Source organism: Anomaloglossus baeobatrachus, chromosome 6 (genome assembly GCF_048569485.1).
Source record: "Anomaloglossus baeobatrachus isolate aAnoBae1 chromosome 6, aAnoBae1.hap1, whole genome shotgun sequence".
Taxonomy (NCBI): domain Eukaryota; kingdom Metazoa; phylum Chordata; class Amphibia; order Anura; family Aromobatidae; genus Anomaloglossus; species Anomaloglossus baeobatrachus.
The window spans coordinates 572,268,078-572,285,798 of record NC_134358.1 but is presented as its reverse complement, the minus strand read 5'-3'; the positions used below and the strand labels follow the sequence as shown (position 1 = coordinate 572,285,798).

Below are 17,721 nucleotides of genomic sequence, written 5' to 3'. Positions count from 1 at the left end.
CACATAATCCTATTTCCCTCCATGTTCCCGCTGTATCTTACATCCATATTATAGGAGCACAGCGGTGTTATCACATATAGCGCTATCACATTATCACCAGATATCATCTGTATTTATCTGAATGGGGGAATCTACGGCTGAAGAACCCGAAAAAAAACAAAACATAAGATCTCCGGCCCAGAACTGTCCGGTCCAGAGACCGAGGAGAACGTGACTCTCCTCTGCTTTATATAGTGGTGACTCCTCACCGGGGCGGTTACCTGCAGGATCCTCCTCTGTGCACCGTTCACCACCACCACCATCACTTTCTTCTCTCTCCATTTTGGCTGCAGAATTAAGAGTCTTCAGATCTGTACCCGGATTTCAGAGCTGTGAAAGAAATAATGGAAAAGTCACAGATGGAAGGAAAAAGTCACAGATGGAAGGAAAAAGTCACAGATGAGAAGGAAAAGTCACAGATGGAAGGAAAAGTCACAGATGGAAGGAAAAGTCACAGATGGAAGGAAAAAGTCACAGATGGAAGGAAAAAGTCACAGATGGAAGGAAAAAGTCACAGATGGAAGGAAAAGTCACAGATGGAAGGAAAAGTCACAGATGGAAGGAAAAAGTCCCAGATGGAAGGAAAAAGTCCCAGATGAGAAGGAAAAAGTCACAAATGAGAAGGAAAAGTCCCAAATGAGAAGGAAAAGTCCCAAATGAGAAGGAAAAGTCCCAAATGAGAAGGAAAAGTCACAAATGAGAAGGAAAAGTCACAAATGAGAAGGAAAAGTCACAAATGAGAAGGAAAAGTCACGGGAAAGTTGTAGATGACCAGAAAGGATCAGTTAACCGGAGCGATCAGCTCTCCTGATATGGCAGCTTTAGTAAATCCTTATATTTTCTGTTATATGATTCTGTCATGATTCGGCCATTCCGGGTGTCCTGGACTCAGTGAGTGACAGCTCAGTTTTCCTATATATTCAGGAGCGTGCTGAGCAGTCAGTATTGTGACAGTTCAGTCACCCAATCTGGGGAGGGCTGTGCTGAGTTTCTTCCTGTTGTCTCCCATTCTGAGCGATTACCTTGCTAGTTAGCTGGATGACTGGTCTCACTATTGCCAGTTGTAGCTTTAGCTCAGTGGCGTCTGCCTAGTTTCTGGAGCTCTGGCTTTCTGATCTATTGCTCTGACCTTTAACTTGCGGTTTAGGTGCGCTGCTGATCAGGAATGGTAATAGAAAAAAAAAAAAGAATTTAATGGTAAAAGTAGCAATAAAACGTAATAAAACGGACACTACGTGTTTCTGGAATGATCTGTCCCCTTCTTCAGGAGTTGTCGAGAATCTCCATGGGTAATGGTTTCAGCACTGCAGCTGGAATTGCTCGGCGGTTCAGCACTGAACAGGGTAAGGATCGGTCTCAGACTTTCTTCAACAATACGTGGCTCATTTTCTCCTTTGGAGGAGTCTTTTTAGGTTGATTAAGGAACACATGGCTCCTTACTTGTGTACATCACTCAATCAGCAGCCGTTTCCATGCAGGACAATGCTCCCTGTCACACGGCAAAATGGGGAAAGCAGATCCTGGAAACAATGAAATGGCCACAGCCCAGAGTCCTGATCTAAACCCAATAGAAAACCTCTGGAAAATCCTTGGTGAGAAAGTTATGGCCAAGAAACCCACAACAGTCAAATAACTATGGAAGAGACTGGAAGAAGAGTGGGCCAAAATCTGCCCAGAGCAGTGAGAGAGACTAGTGATGTCCTGTGGCCGGAGATGTGCTGGAGTCATTCACAGCGACAGCCAGTAATAATAATTCCAGCCAATTTTGCTATCAAAAATCGCTCCTTCCCTTCCGAGCCCTGTCGTTAACACAAACAGTAGATTTCTACCACATATGGGGTATCAGCAAACTTAGGATAAATTGCACAACTTCTTGGATGTGATTTTCAGCATTTTTAAGCGGTGCAGTTTACAATGGTGCCACTTTTGGGTACTGTCATATGGGCCTCTGCCCCTAAATAAAAAGTTTGTAAATTTTGTTGGAAAGATGAGAAATTGTTACAAACAATGAACCCTTCTAACAAAAAACAAGTCTTCAAAAATTGCGCTGATGTAAAGACGACATGTGGGTAACGTTATTAACTATTTTGTGTGACACAATGCTCTGGTTTAACCCCTTCACCTTCATTACTGGGCCATTATTTTCAATTCTGATCAGTGTCACGGGGTCGTCCCTGGTTGTGAGAGCCAGGTTTCGTATTCGAGTCCCCGGTGGCGATCATGTGGGCACAGCTCCGGGGCCCCTGTGATCGCCAGGACATAATGGAAATGTCCAAGGTCGGGAAGGGGTTAAGAATGAATTGTTACCATTCATTGATCGCTGTCCACACGTTAATTTTACCGCTGCAAATCTAATACAACAACAACAACAACATTATTAACAAGGTTCAGAAACCTCTGGGGAAAAAAAAAAAAGTCTGATTATACAATTTGCAGCCTCCAGAGCGGAGGGAGAGAAGAGTCCAGAATAAACCTCTCTGCAAACAATGGCGGAGCTCAGCCGCCGGGGAGAGAAATCTCAGAGCAAACTCTGTGCCGACCCCGACAGAGGCGCCGTCCCCCGCATCAAACCCAAAGACATTGCGTCATAATGGACCAGTGACCCTCTGCTACAGCCAGATACCAATGTGTGTCTGAGCTGCTGTACAAGTGCCGCCCCCACAAATCAATGGGCACGACGCGTCACCAAAAACTCGAGCCCAACGGGTGCGAGGAGTCACCCCAAAATCCAGCCCAATGAGTGTGAGCGTCGCCCCAGAATCCAGCCCAACGGGTGCGAGGCGTCACCCCAAAATCCAGCTCAAGGGGCCCCTAGATAACGGCCAGTAATGCCATCAGGCCTCAAACAAAATTTACTGCAAAATGAAGAATAAAGAAAGAATATCAGAAAATAAAAGCAAAGAAGCCACAAAAGAGGGGAAAAGTGGCAGAAGATACATACAATACATAGCATACAAGCTGCAATAACCCGCTGACCAGTACACCACTGCACAACCAGCTCTACCCTCACCTATTGTATCCTCATCCATCCCTTGTAGACTGAGCCCTCCTCGCGGGCAGGGTCCCCTCTTTCTCCTCCTCGTGGGCAGTGTCCTCTTTTCTCGCGGGCAGGGTCCTGCCGCCGCCTCCTCCTCCTCGCGGGCAGCGTCCTATCGCCTCCTCCTCCTCGCGGGCAGGGTCCTATCGCCTCCTCCTCCTCCTCGCGGGCAGGGTCCTATCGCCGCCTCCTCCTCCTCCTCGCGGGCAGGGTCCTATCGCCGCCTCCTCCTCTTCCTCGCGGGCAGGGTCCTATCGCCGCCTCCTCCTCCTCCTCCTCCTCCTCCTCGCGGGCAGGGTCCTATCGCCGCCTCCTCCTCCTCCTCGCGGGCAGGGTCCTATCGCCGCCTCCTCCTCCTCGCGGGCAGGGTCCTATCGCCGCCTCCTCCTCCTCGCGGGCAGGGTCCTATCGCCGCCTCCTCCTCCTCGCGGGCAGGGTCCTATCGCCGCCTCCTCCTCGCGGGCAGGGTCCTATCGCCGCCTCCTCCTCGCGGGCAGGGTCCTATCGCCGCCTCCTCGCGGGCAGGGTCCTATCGCCGCCTCCTCGCGGGCAGGGTCCTATCGCCGCCTCCTCGCGGGCAGGGTCCTATCGCCGCCTCCTCGCGGGCAGGGTCCTATCGCCGCCTCCTCGCGGGCAGGGTCCTATCGCCGCCTCCTCGCGGGCAGGGTCCTATCGCCGCCTCCTCGCGGGCAGGGTCCTATCGCCGCCTCCTCGCGGGCAGGGTCCTATCGCCGCCTCCTCGCGGGCAGGGTCCTATCGCCGCCTCCTCCTCCTCGCGGGCAGGGTCCTATCGCCGCCTCCTCCTCCTCGCGGGCAGGGTCCTATCGCCGCCTCCTCCTCCTCGCGGGCAGGGTCCTATCGCCGCCTCCTCCTCCTCCTCCTCGCGGGCAGGGTCCTATCGCCGCCTCCTCCTCCTCCTCGCGGGCAGGGTCCTATCGCCGCCTCCTCCTCCTCGCGGGCAGGGTCCTATCGCCGCCTCCTCCTCCTCGCGGGCAGGGTCCTATCGCCGCCTCCTCCTCCTCGCGGGCAGGGTCCTATCGCCGCCTCCTCCTCCTCGCGGGCAGGGTCCCATCGCCTCCTCCTCCTCGCGGGCAGGGTCCCATCGCCTCCTCCTCCTCGCGGGCAGGGTCCCATCGCCTCCTCCTCCTCGCGGGCAGGGTCCCATCGCCGCCTCCTCCTCGCGGGCAGGGTCCCATCGCCGCCTCCTCCTCGCGGGCAGGGTCCCATCGCCGCCTCCTCCTCGCGGGCAGGGTCCCATCGCCGCCTCCTCCTCGCGGGCAGGGTCCCATCGCCGCCTCCTCCTCGCGGGCAGGGTCCCATCGCCTCCTCCTCCTCGCGGGCAGGGTCCCATCGCCTCCTCCTCCTCGCGGGCAGGGTCCTATCGCCTCCTCCTCGCGGGCAGGGTCCTATCGCCTCCTCCTCGCGGGCAGGGTCCTATCGCCTCCTCCTCGCGGGCAGGGTCCTATCGCCTCCTCCTCGCGGGCAGGGTCCTATCGCCTCCTCCTCGCGGGCAGGGTCCTATCGCCTCCTCCTCGCGGGCAGGGTCCTATCGCCTCCTCCTCGCGGGCAGGGTCCTATCGCCTCCTCCTCGCGGGCAGGGTCCTATCGCCTCCTCCTCGCGGGCAGGGTCCTATCGCCTCCTCCTCGCGGGCAGGGTCCTATCGCCTCCTCCTCGCGGGCAGGGTCCTATCGCCTCCTCCTCGCGGGCAGGGTCCTATCGCCTCCTCCTCGCGGGCAGGGTCCTATCGCCTCCTCCTTCTCCTCCTCGTGGGCAGGGTCCTATCGCCTCGTCGCAGGCAGGCCCCTCTCTCCTCCTGTACCAGTCTGTGCCTTGTTTTTCTGAATACCCTTTTAACTTGTAAAGCGCAATGGAATAAATGGCGCATCAATAATAGTATACACTGTACAAACCTAATACTGATAAACACCAAATACCGCCATACAGCACCAAAACACTGCCGACACACAGCGGATAAGCGATTCATTAGAAACAATGGTAAAATATAGGAAAAAGTAAAAAACAAAATCCATCATCTGATGGTTCAGGAGCAGAAACCAAAACAAAAAGCAAAATCATGGAGTCATCAGGACTAGGGCTGAATGGATCCAGACTGTAAAAGTCCAGATCTGCGCGGTTTCAAAGATTTCCGGTTGCCGGTCCCGGAATTCCGGGTGCACGATCCGGAACTGGGGAAAATTATTGAAAAATAAAAGAAAAACAGAAATAAAACAGCGTTTCATACTTACCGAGACTCGGTGTCATGGCGGCACACTGCTTCCAGGTCGCGCATTCACTTCTTGTACTGTCCATCGCATACACACAGCTTTCCATCCCACCAGCCGTTGTCTCGTTTGTGATTGGTTGTGTACTGCCCTGAGAGGGTTCGGCCGCTCCCTTGCCGGGCCGAGCCGCTCGAGGTCCGTGCTCGGGTTGTCGGTGGCTCGAGCGCCTCCGGACCGGGGGCCACGTCGCTCTGTTAAGGGGAGGCAGTGGGGTGGTGGTGTGGGACGAGTTGCGCAGCCGGGGGCCGCGTTGTCGTTGGACGGGTCGTGACGCCACCCACGGGTCGTGGTGACAGGGTGCACCACCGCTGTGGCGGGAGTGAAGGAGGCTCCCGGGATCGGTGTTGAGGGCGCAGCCTGGATGTTAGCCCAACCGTGGGTAGGGGCGGTGTGTCCCGGGGCCTGGTGGGATGGGTGATGATGTCGGGGTGCAGGGTGCCGTGTGGTGTCGTGCCCGGATGGCACTGGTGTACTCACTATTAATTCACACAAAGTCACTGGTAAACCAAAGTTCGGGTATGGTCGGGTCCCGCAGCCGGCTACTTGTGTCCCTTGTGAGGCTGATTGTGGCCCCTTTCCCTTGCACCTTCTGTTGTGATTTTTGGCTCCCCTGCCTGGGCAGTGGTAGAGCCCGCTCCCCGGCGTTTAGCTGCCGGAAGAGCTCTCTGTTGCCCGCAGGCGCTGGCCCGTCGGATGTTTGGCCCTTGGCGGTGGCTCTCACCCGGTATCGGTGGGCTGTTGCCTTCTTTCGGGACTTTGGGTGAGGATGAACCCGTGAGGTCCAGACTGCAATCAGTGAATTTACCTACACTCAGTGTAGGTAAGCTAAGACGGGGTCTGAGTACCCGGTTACTGGTGCTCCGATTAGCTGTTGACTCCCCGGTTCAGGTCCCTACGGTTCCGCCGATCGCTATACCGGTACTCCTGCAGGCGGCCACCACCGTCTGCCAGCCTGACGTTTCGGTGACCCCAGGCTCCAACCCAGGTCCCTGACAGCTTCTCTCCTTCCTCCTCCTGTCACTCTCCAACCTCCACTCTCTACTCCTCACTGACAACTCACAACTGACAGTTTGTATTTCCTGCCTCAGGACAGTAGTCTCCTCGGTAGGTGTGCCTTTCCACCTGACTCCGCCCATCAGGTGTGCCCTACTGGCCCTGACGGAGGCATCAGGTCTCCCTTTCAGGTGACGGGTGTGTCCTCACAAGGGATGGGGGTGTGTGTGTGGTCTGGTGGGTGTTACCTGTGACCCCTGGGATCCAGGGCATCACAGTTGCAGGCAGACGCGCCCTCAGCCTGTGACAGTATCTGCTTGCCGTGCAGTCACCACGGCTGTCATTGTCTGTACAGCCAGCGGTCATACTCTATGCCCACTGGCTATGGGATGTAGCAGAGCTGAAGCGGCGTCGGACCTCGTGTGGATTACGCCGGACCTGCAGGGTGTTTGGGGTTAATAAAGAGGTGAAGGAGGATGCGTTTTGTACTTTAAATAAAGGATTTTTCTCTGTGTCTGTTTACTTTCATTTAAAGGTTAGTGTGATTCAGGTATCTCAGACGCCTGTGCCATCACTAACCTAGGGCTTAGTAGCAGCTGTGCGCTGCTATTAACCCCTTATTACACCAATTTCCACCACTCCAGGGCAATCGAGAAGAGCCGGTATTACACCAGGATTGTCACATCTAATAGATGTGGCAATATTGGGCGGCTGCTGGCTGAGACTACCAGCCCCCAGCCGGCTTTATCTTGGCTGGGGATGAAAATTAGGAAGGGACCGTACGTCATTTTTTTAAAATGTATTTAAATTTAAAAAAATCCGCATCACAGGCATAGCCGCACACACTTAACAGGAGCGAGCATGTGTTTGTGTACATGCATGCTCAGAGAAAGCAGGCTGTGACGGCTGATGTCATGTCAGACTTGTACGAGTCTGACAGCTCATCACTGGCACAGCCACGCACACTGACAGGAGCGTGCATGTGTTTCTGAAACACACGCACGTTCACCATACTGACCCGCAGACACTTGCACTGCTTTCCCCGCCCACCTGCCATCCTGGTGCCTGTGATTGGTTGCAGTCAGCTGACACACTGCCACTCAGGGTAGGACCGCATCTAACTGCAACCAATTACACGCGTCGGTGGGCAAATCAATGAATATTGAATTGTCGGCTCCAGAAGGGAAAAGCGTGACCCGGAAAGAGTGCCACCATGACACGGCCTCGGTGAGTACACCGTGCGCGCCTGCCCCCTCCACAAATGTTTTTAATCTCCGGATTCTAGTCCCTATGGACTTATATGGGCACCAGAATCCGGAGCGGATCCGGATTTTTTTTTTTCAATCCGGCAGTGATCCGCCAGTCCTGGATTTTGGCAGATTCGATCAACTCTTAGGGTATGTGCGCACGTTGCTTTTTACCTGCTTTTTTGCTGCTTTTTCTTCTGCGCTGTTTAATGCCAAAATGGATGTGTTCTTCTATTCAAGCAAAGTCTATGGGAATTTGGGTTTCTTGTTCACACTATGTTGTTCAAAATGCTGCATTTTTGTGGCAGAACTTTGGTCAAAAACTCAGCTTTTCAAAGAAGCAACATGTCAATTGTTTTTGCCATTTGGGTTTTGCACTGCAAAGCTGAGTTTTTGACCAAAGTTCTGCCACAAAAAGGCAGCATTTTGAACAACATAGTGTGAACAAGAAACCCAAATTCCCATAGACTTTGCTTGAATAGAAGAACACATCCATTTTGGCATTAAACAGCGCAGAAGAAAAAGCAGCAAAAAAGCAGGTAAAAAGCAGGTAAAAAGCAACGTGCGCACATACCCTTAGCAGTAAATATAAATGGTGAATTTTAAGATAGTGCCATTCTACGGTCCCCTCCTGTCCTCTGATTGTCCTCACCTGCGGTCCTCCTGTAGTAACGCTGTGCTCCTCTGCGGTCGTCAGTGGAGAAACCGGGGGGGGGGGGGTCAGTGGGTGCTCTCATCCGCTGGCCGGGCCACCTTTAGAAAGACAGCATGTCCCAGGGCTCCTCCCAACTGAACGCCCGATGATCTTAACCGTGGGCGGAACACTACTCAGACAACACAGGGTGAGGGAATCACAATATTAAGACTATTGGATCCCCAAACAATTAACGGCACATAGCACATAACCAGCAAAACCACAAAATGTAACCAGCAACAGCTTCTCACCCTTCCGCTGGCTCACCAGGGATTAGAATGTCCGTGCCTCAGAGCTTCCAGGGCCGCTTACTCCAATCCAGCAGCACCCCGCTTTCAGCGGGCACCCACCGAGATTGGAATAATGCCAGATTTAGGAAGCTGTCTGAGGACCGCAAAGCCTGAAGTCATGTGACTGGATTGTCCCAAGCTGGATTCCTTCTTTAGGTAGTCCTTGATAGCTCAGCCGAAGTCTTGCATTCGATGCTGAAGTCCATGTAATGTTATAGTCCAGGTTTGGTTATGGCTTGCCAATCAGATCTGCAGATCCTAGATTTGTATCATGTAGCAAGAGTCTAGACGGGCAATGGACAGTCCTCCTCCTTATACCCCTGAGCTCTCCATTCAGACCATTGGGGTCTTCACGATTGGTGAATAAGACTGGGCTCTTATTGGCTGGATTTCAAGCAGTATACAAAATATCCAGTGACGAGGGAGAGACTGCTAAATTACATCACATCTAGCAATACACATGTCCTGTTGTAACATTCATTTAAATGTTGTGTTTGGTCTCAGTAATTCATTTGTAATTTGCCTGAAGAAGGAGCCTCTGTGCTCTGAAACCTGCGAATATCATTTTTCTGGTTAGCCTAGAAAGGTATCACTCCTAAAATACTATGTCCCAAGAATGACAAATGTATTTCAATTGAGCAATACATGTCTTGTAGAAACAATGAGCGGCTTAACCCTGTCTATAAACAAACTATCTTCATGTCTGGCTGAACTTTAAGAACTTAACCCATGCTAGGCACTGACAGAGTCCATGTCGTCACAGTCCCGTAGTCACGCAGTCCTCCCGTAGTCACGCCGTCCTCCCGTCCTTCCCTGCCGTCCTCCCGTAGTCACGCCGTCCTCCCGTAGTCACGCCGTCCTCCCGTCCTTCCCTGCCGTCCTCCCGTAGTCACGCCGTCCTCCCGTAGTCACGCCGTCCTCCCCTGCCGTCCTCCCGTAGTCACGCCGTCCTCCCGTAGTCCTCCCCTGCCGTCCTCCCATAGTCACGCCATCCTCCCCTGCCGTCCTCCCATAGTCACGCCGTCCTCCCGTAGTCCTCCCCTGCCGTCCTCCCGTAGTCACGCCGTCCTCCCGTAGTCACGCCGTCCTCCCGTAGTCACGCCGTCCTCCCCTGCCGTCCTCCCCTGCCGTCCCCCCGTAGTCACGCCGTCCTCCCGTAGTCACGCCATCCTCCCCTGCCGTCCTCCCGTAGTCACGCCGTCCTCCCCTGCCGTCCTCCCCTGCCGTCCCCCCGTAGTCACGCCGTCCTCCCGTAGTCACGCAGTCCTCCCCTGCGGTCCACCCCTGCCGCCCTCCCGTAGTCACGCAGTCCTCCCCTGCTGTCCCCCCGTAGTCACGCCGTCCTCCCTGCGATCGTCCTGCTGACTGTTTCCAGACACCGAGCACAAGTGCAGGATAAATAGAGAAATAAAGGAGAATGCAGATAAAGGGGAAATAGGAATAAAGAGGAGATAATCCGCGGCAGTGTGAATGGAGGAATTCTGCACAGGCGGCTTCTCACTGGCAGGAGACTCCTCGCTATAGAGACGGCGGCGCATAATGGCGGAGCCGAGAGGAAGGGAAGCGGCAGAGGAAGAACAGCAAGAAGAATGGAGGAGCTCCGTGTATCCGCCGGGGACTGACCGTCTGACCCGCCAACACCGGACACAGCCCCGGCCGCTCCTCCCGGGAACACGGAGCCTCCTCCTCTGAGGCCGCAGGATTCCGGGGCCTCCGCTGTGCGCTGCACTGAAGGGACAGCGGCGCTCCGGCCGGATGTGACGTCACACACTACGGGGTCTCCTCCTCTGAGGCCGCAGGATTCCGGGGCCTCCGCTGTGCGCTGAACTGAGGGGGACAGCGGCGCTCCGGCCGGATGTGACGTCACAGACTACGGGGTCTCCTCCTCTGAGGCCGCAGGATTCCGGGGCCTCCGCTGTGCGCTGCACTGATGGGGACAGCGGCGCTCCGGCCGGATGTGACGTCACACACTACGGGGTCTCCTCCTGTGAGGCCGGGTGCGGGCTCCGGCCGGATGTGACGTCACACACTACGGGGTCTCCTCCTGTGAGGCCGGGTGCGGGCTCCGGCCGGATGTGACGTCACAGTGTACGGGGTCTCCTCCTCCTGTGAGGCCGGGTGCGGGCTGCGGTCGGGAGACTGAGGCTCTGCGGCTCCTCCTCCCCCGGGGCCCGGATGTTGCAGGTTTGGCCGCTGCTGGGTCTCCCCCATGTCTGGCATAGGGACATTGTATGGGAATTCCGCCCTCTTGTGTCTCCTGGAGGTCATTTCCTTACAGTCATGTGACTTTGGCTTCTTCTCTTGTTTGTTGCGTTATCTCCTCTATGTGATCAGATTATCGCAGCACTAGTGCAGGTTCTGGCAGGTTTCCCTTATCCAACATGGCCGCTGCGGTGTCAGGCGCCCAATGACCGCGCACTGAGCTTAGTCATGTGACTGTTGATGTGTGGGTGTGTCCATGCTCCGCCCATCTGCGTGTATTGGTGGGTTCCCATCAGTGCGGTCACGTGGTGTATGCCCTGCCCCTCTGTAGAGCGCGTCTTCTGGCTCCAGTTCTCCCTCTTCGGCCGGTTTCACATTTGCGTTCAGCACAATCCGCCGCTGTGGAGAATAGCGCAGTCTGTTAATGCACTGCACTATTCTCCATAGACTTGTATGCACGACGCTGAGTCGTTATGTTGACGCTGCATGTAGCGTTTTTTTGTCATTAAAATAACACACCTTGACTGATTCCGTTGGATTCCGCCACGGTGTCTAATGATTGTCTATGGTGTCGGATTCCGTCATGTTCTACTGAGCATGCTCAGCGTGTCCAGCAGAATGATCTTAGGCTAGTTTCACACTTGCGTTGGACGGGATCCGTAGCATTGTGTTGCATATAGTGGCACAACGCAATGCTACGGATCGTACAAAATAACGGAATCCGTTATAGGTTTTTTCCCTGACTTTACACATCTGAGCATGCGCAGTTGTGTAAAGACTGTTGCGTTAACGGAATCCGTCAAAATGACGGATTCTAACGGAATCCTCCACCATAGGCGTCCATTATAAAAACAACGGACGCCGACGGAATCCTGCAGGTTGCGTTTTTTTGACACTCCGCCAAGCGCAGAAAAACGCTACATGCAGCGTTCCATCCGCCCGACGGTCACTGACTGTCAGCGTCAAAACAACTGATGCGCCGCGGGGCGGATGCAATACAAGACCATCCGTTGCTATCCGTACCTAATAGAAGTCTATGAGGAGTATAACGGTTTCCTGCAACGGTTACCGTAATTCCTCAAGGCTGCGGATAGCAACGGATCCCGTCCAACGCAAGTGTGAAACTAGCCTAAATCGTTTAAAATCACTTCTGGGCTCTCGCGCTTTCTCTCGCGCTTTCTCTCGCCCTCTCTCTCGCTCTCGCCCTTTCTCTCGCTCTCGCCCTTTCTCTCGCTCTCGCCCTTTCTCTCGCTCTCGCCCTTTCTCTCGCTCTCGCCCTTTCTCTCGCTCTCGCCCTTTCTCTCGCTCTCGCCCTTTCTCTCGCTCTCGCCCTTTCTCTCGCTCTCGCCCTTTCTCTCGCTCTCGCCCTTTCTCTCGCTCTCGCCCTTTCTCTCGCTCTCGCCCTTTCTCTCGCTCTCGCCCTTTCTCTCGCTCTCGCCCTTTCTCTCGCTCTCGCCCTTTCTCTCGCTCTCGCCCTTTCTCTCGCTCTCGCCCTTTCTCTCGCTCTCGCCCTTTCTCTCACGCTTTCTCTCGCTCTCGCGCTTTCTCTCGCTCTCGCGCTTTCTCTCGCTTTCGCGCTTTCTCTCGCTTTCGCGCTCTCTTCCCTCGTTTGTGGAGGGGATGGGGTGGGGGCAGGAGTGCGCGGTGTACTCACTGATGCTGTGTCATGGTGGCACTCTTTCCGTGTCACGCTTTCCCTTCCGGAGCGGACAATTCACTGTTTTCCCCACCCAGGGTCGGATTAAGGGTAACCAAGGCCCCGGGCAGATCAGGACCTGTGGGCTCCCCCCATCCCTACACATGGACTTGTCACAGGACCCATCATCTTACACCTGAAACAGATAATTTCTGAAAAATATTTGCCGAAACTCTAACCTAAAAAAAAATCCACTATTAAACTCCCCAATACTGAACGTGTACACGAGACCTTACTGATACTGAGGTAATAACTCCCCAATACTGCACATGTGCACGAGGCCTTAGGCTATGTGCGCACGTTGCGTTCTATTACGCAGCGTAAATAGTCACTGCATGTGCGTCTCAGAACGCAGCCGAAAAGCTGCGTTCTGAGACTCATTCGGCAAAACGCAACGTGCACACATTCCTGCAGAATTCATGCGTTCTGGATGCTTTCTCTGCCATGGGAAAAGCATCCAGAGCGCAGTGACAGTGCGGTCCCACTCGGCTCTGCTGCATCCCCATAGACTTGCAGCAGAGCTGACTGGGACCGGAATGTCAAAAAGAGCACATGGCTGGCTGCGGGAGACAGCCGTGCGATCAGAATGAACTCGGGTGAACTTCATTGTGATCGCGCGGCTCTGTCCATGTGCCGCGGCTTGATTTGCGGTCACAGGTGAAGGACTCACCTGTGACTGCAAATCTGAGTGACTGCAGTGAGCCACGCGATCACCGGTGACGTCACTCAGGTTACCCTGAGAGAGAGACGTCCCCGCACACATCCCGACGTTACCGCCGACGTCCCCGCACACATCCCGACGTTACCGCCGACGTCCCCGCACACATCCCGACGTTACCGCCGACGTCCCCGCACACATCCCGACAGTACGGCCGACGTCCCCGCACACATCCCGACGTTACGGCCGACGTCCCCGCACACATCCCGACGTTACGGCCGACGTCCCCGCACACATCCCGACGTTACGGCCGACGTCCCCGCACACATCCCGACGTTACGGCCGACGTCCCCGCACACATCCCGACGTTACGGCCGACGTCCCCGCACACATCCCGACGTTACGGCCGACGTCCCCGCACACATCCCGACGTTACCGCCGACGTCCCCGCACACATCCCGACGTTACCGCCGACGTCCCCGCACACATCCCGACGTTACCGCCGACGTCCCCGCACACATCCCGACGTTACCGCCGACGTTACCGCCGATGTCCCCGCACACATCCCGACGTTACCGCCGACGTCCCCGCACACATCCCGACGTTACCGCCGACGTCCCCGCACACATCCCGACGTTACCGCCGACGTCCCCGCACACATCCCGACGTTACCGCCGACGTCCCCGCACACATCCCGACGTCCCCGCACACATCCCGACGTTACCGCCGACGTCCCCGCACACATCCCGACGTTACCGCCGACGTCCCCGCAAACATCCCGACGTTACCGCCGACGTCCCCGCACACATCCCGACGTTACCGCACACGTCCCCGCACACGTCCCCGCACACATCCCGACGTTACCGCACACGTCCCCGCACACATCCCGACGTTACCGCACACGTCCCCGCACACATCCCGACGTTACCGCACACGTCCCCGCACACATCCCGACGTTACCGCACACGTCCCCGCACACATCCCGACGTTACCGCACACGTCCCCGCACACATCCCGACGTTACCGCACACGTCCCCGCACACATCCCGACGTTACCGCACACGTCCCCGCACACATCCCGACGTTACCGCACACGTCCCCGCACACATCCCGACGTTACCGCACACGTCCCTGCACACATCCCGACGTTACCGCACACGTCCCCGCACACGTCCCCGCACACGTCCCGACACTACAGCCCTCATCATCACCGCACACAGTGGCATTACCTCAGTGACGTCCCCGCTGACAGCGCGACTCACTTCAGTTTCTGCATGGAGCTCACAGGAGCGGCGGTGTTGTACTGCTGCTCCGGTCAGCTTCATGTAGCAGAGCTGGATGTGTCGCGGGACCTCGTGGATTACGCCAGACCTGCAGGGGTATTTGGGGATTTTAATAAAGGGGTGAAAGAGGGTGGTTTTTGTCTTTTATTTCAAATAAAGGATTTTTCGGGTGTATGTGTTTGTTTATTTACTTTCACCAGGTTAATCATTGGGGGTGTCTCATAGACGCCTGCAACGATTAACTAGGACTAAAGGCCCTGTCACACACAGAGATAAATCTGCGGCAGATCTGTGGTTGCAGTGAAATTGTGGACAATCAGTGCCAGGTTTGTGGCAGTGTACAAATGGAACAATATGTCCATGATTTCACTGCAACCACAGATCTGCCAAAGATTTATCTCTGTGTGTGACAGGGCCTTTAGTGGCAGCTATGGGCTGCTGCCATTAATTCCTTATTACCCAGATTGCCACCGCACCAGGGCAGTTCTGGATGAGCCGGGTACAGTCCCGGGACTGTCGCATCTAATCCATGCGGCAATTCCGGGCGGCTGCTGGCTGATATTTTTAGGCTCGGGGACTCCCCATCCTGAGAATACCAGCCTTCAGCCGTGTGGCTTTACCCTGGCTGGTATCAAAATTGGGGGGGACCGCATGCCGTTTTTTTTTTTTTTAAATCATTTATCTTACTGCACTACATAGACTCGCCTACCGGTGGCTGTGATTGGTTGCAGTGAGACAGCTGTCACTCAGCATGGGGGCGTGTCTGACTGCAACCAATCATAGGCGCCGGTGGGCGGGGGAAGCAGGGAATACAAGATTGAATAATGGGCGGCCGGCATTTTCAAAAATAGGAGAAGCCGCTGGAGCAGTGTGACAGCCGTGCAGCGCCACGCCGGTGATCGGTCAGTGATCGGTGAGTATGAGCGAGGGGGGGGGAGAGGGATAGACCGACAGAGAGAGAGACCGATCGACAGAGAGACTGACAGACCGAGAGAGACCGACATTACAACCAATACGCACAAAAGAAGTGACGTGTCACTTCTTAGAACGCGCGCTTCGAGCAGCAGCCGAAGCGCTGCGCTTTAATACGCCACGTGCGCACGGCTCCTGCATAATCTTCATAGATTATGCTGGGGACGCAGGCAGTTATGCTGCGGTGCAGATCGCAGCGTAACTGCCTGTAAATAAGCAACGTGCGCACATAGCCTTACACATACTGAGGTAAAAACCTCACCAAATACTGAATGTGTGCACGAGGCCTTACACATATTGAGGTAAAAGCTCCCCAATACTGAACATGTGCACGAGGCCTTACACATACTGAGGTAAATACTCACCAATACTGACCATGTGCACGAGGCCTTACACATACTGAGGTAAATACTCCCCAATACTGACCATGTGCACGAGGCCTTACACATACTGAGGTAAATACTCACCAATACTGACCATGTGCACGAGGCCTTACACATACTGAGGTAAATACTCACCAATACTGACCATGTGCACGAGGCCTTACATATACTGAGGTAAATACTCACCAATACTGACCATGTGCACGAGGCCTTACATATACTGAGGTAATAACTCACCAATACTGACCATGTGCACGAGGCCTTACACATTCTGAGGTAAATACTCACCAATACTGAACATGTGCACAAGGCCTTACACATACTGAGGTAACTACTCACCAATACTGACCATGTGCACGAGACCTTACACATACTGAGGTAATAACTCACCAATACTGACCATGTGCACGAGACCTTACACATACTGAGGTAAATACTCCCCAATACTGACCATGTGCACGAGACCTTACACATACTGAGGTAATAACTCACCAATACTGACCATGTGCACGAGACCTTACACATACTGAGGTAATAACTCACCAATACTGACCATGTGCACGAGACCTTACACATACTGAGGTAAATACTCACCAATATTGAACATGTGCACGAGACCTTATAGATACGGAGGTAAAAACCTCACCAAATACTGAATGTGTGCATGAGGCCGTGAGCTTTCTGCACACGTTGAGTTTTTTACCTCAGTCTTTGTAAGGTCATGTGTGCACGGTCAGCATTTGGTGAGTTTTTTACCTCCATATCTGTAAAAAAATACTGAGGTAAAAAAAACCCTCACCAAATACTGAATGTGTGCACACGGCCTTATTATAGTAGTGAAAATATAGTGGTGCGCAGTGTGCTAGAGCGTTTCACCCATGGAGTTTCAATCCTCCAGTCTATGTGTATATATATATATATATATATATATATATATATATATGTATATATATGTATATATATGTGTATATATATATATATATATATATATATATATATATATATATATATATATATATATATATATATACACACATACACAGTGTATGTATTGGTAATAGAGGATTGAAGCTACATAGATCAGATGCCCCAGAACAATTTGATAGAAGACACCCTCGAGCCCACCTTATAGAAAATTACAATCTTACAATCTTTCCCCTTTCACATAGTGTGCCGCCGTTCCCTCCCCTTTCACATAGTGTGCCGCCGTCCTCCCCCCCCCCCTCTTTCACATAGTGTACCGCCGTCCTCCCCCCCCCCTCTTTCACATAGTGTGCCGCCGTTTCACCCCCCTTTCACATAGTGTACTGCCATTCCCCCCCCCTTTCACATAGTGTGCCGCCATTGCCTGCTGCTAGTGAACTGGTCGGCAGGCGCCTCCAATGAATAGGTCACCAGTCCGTCTCTACTCTTCAGGCTGCTGGACTCCAGTGTAACCTGCTGTAACGCTGTCTGCCATCACCATTACAGGGGCGCTTCTCTTCAGCAGACAGGTGGCTTGGACTCCATCAGCCGCCCCGCTCCCTGTATGTTCATCGTACATCCTGCCCAGGGCTGCCACCAGGAATTTTAGCGCCCCGTACTGCCAACATTTTCGAGCCCCCTTCAGACTCCGCCTCCACCACAGCTCCGCCTCTACCCCTCAAACCTTTGGCAATAGAAAAAAGGTATTTCCAGCATCACGTCCAAGAAATAAGGTTAAAAAAACAGATTTTTTCCAGCACCCATGACGGCACCACGAGAGAGGGGATCCGCCCTTCAAGGACAGGAAACCTCCAGAATAAAAAGGGGCGGCACCTCTCCCCGCATCAGTTGGTTTCCTGTCCTTGAACAGGGAGCCTCCAGGGATCCACTGGATCCAAGAAGGTCCTGATGGGCCGAAGATTCAAGTCCGGCGCCCGGCCGGCCGACTCTGGCAGCGGCACGGGTCCTGCTGCGGTCGGC

General features: G+C 54.2%; 2 protein-coding genes across 2 annotated transcripts in view; both read right to left on the bottom strand.

Annotated features, from left to right (window-relative positions):
• LOC142243698 (uncharacterized) overlaps positions 1–10,715 on the bottom strand; it is a 205,340-nt gene extending 194,625 nt beyond the window's left edge. Inside the window, exon 1 of the mRNA XM_075315866.1 lies at positions 10,207–10,715. The gene's annotated coding sequence lies outside the window, so the exon portion shown is untranslated. The remainder of the gene's footprint in view (positions 1–10,206) is intronic.
• LOC142243710 (uncharacterized) overlaps positions 1–17,721 on the bottom strand; it is a 133,662-nt gene that overhangs the window by 29,416 nt on the left and 86,525 nt on the right. The gene's annotated exons all lie outside the window — the stretch shown is intronic.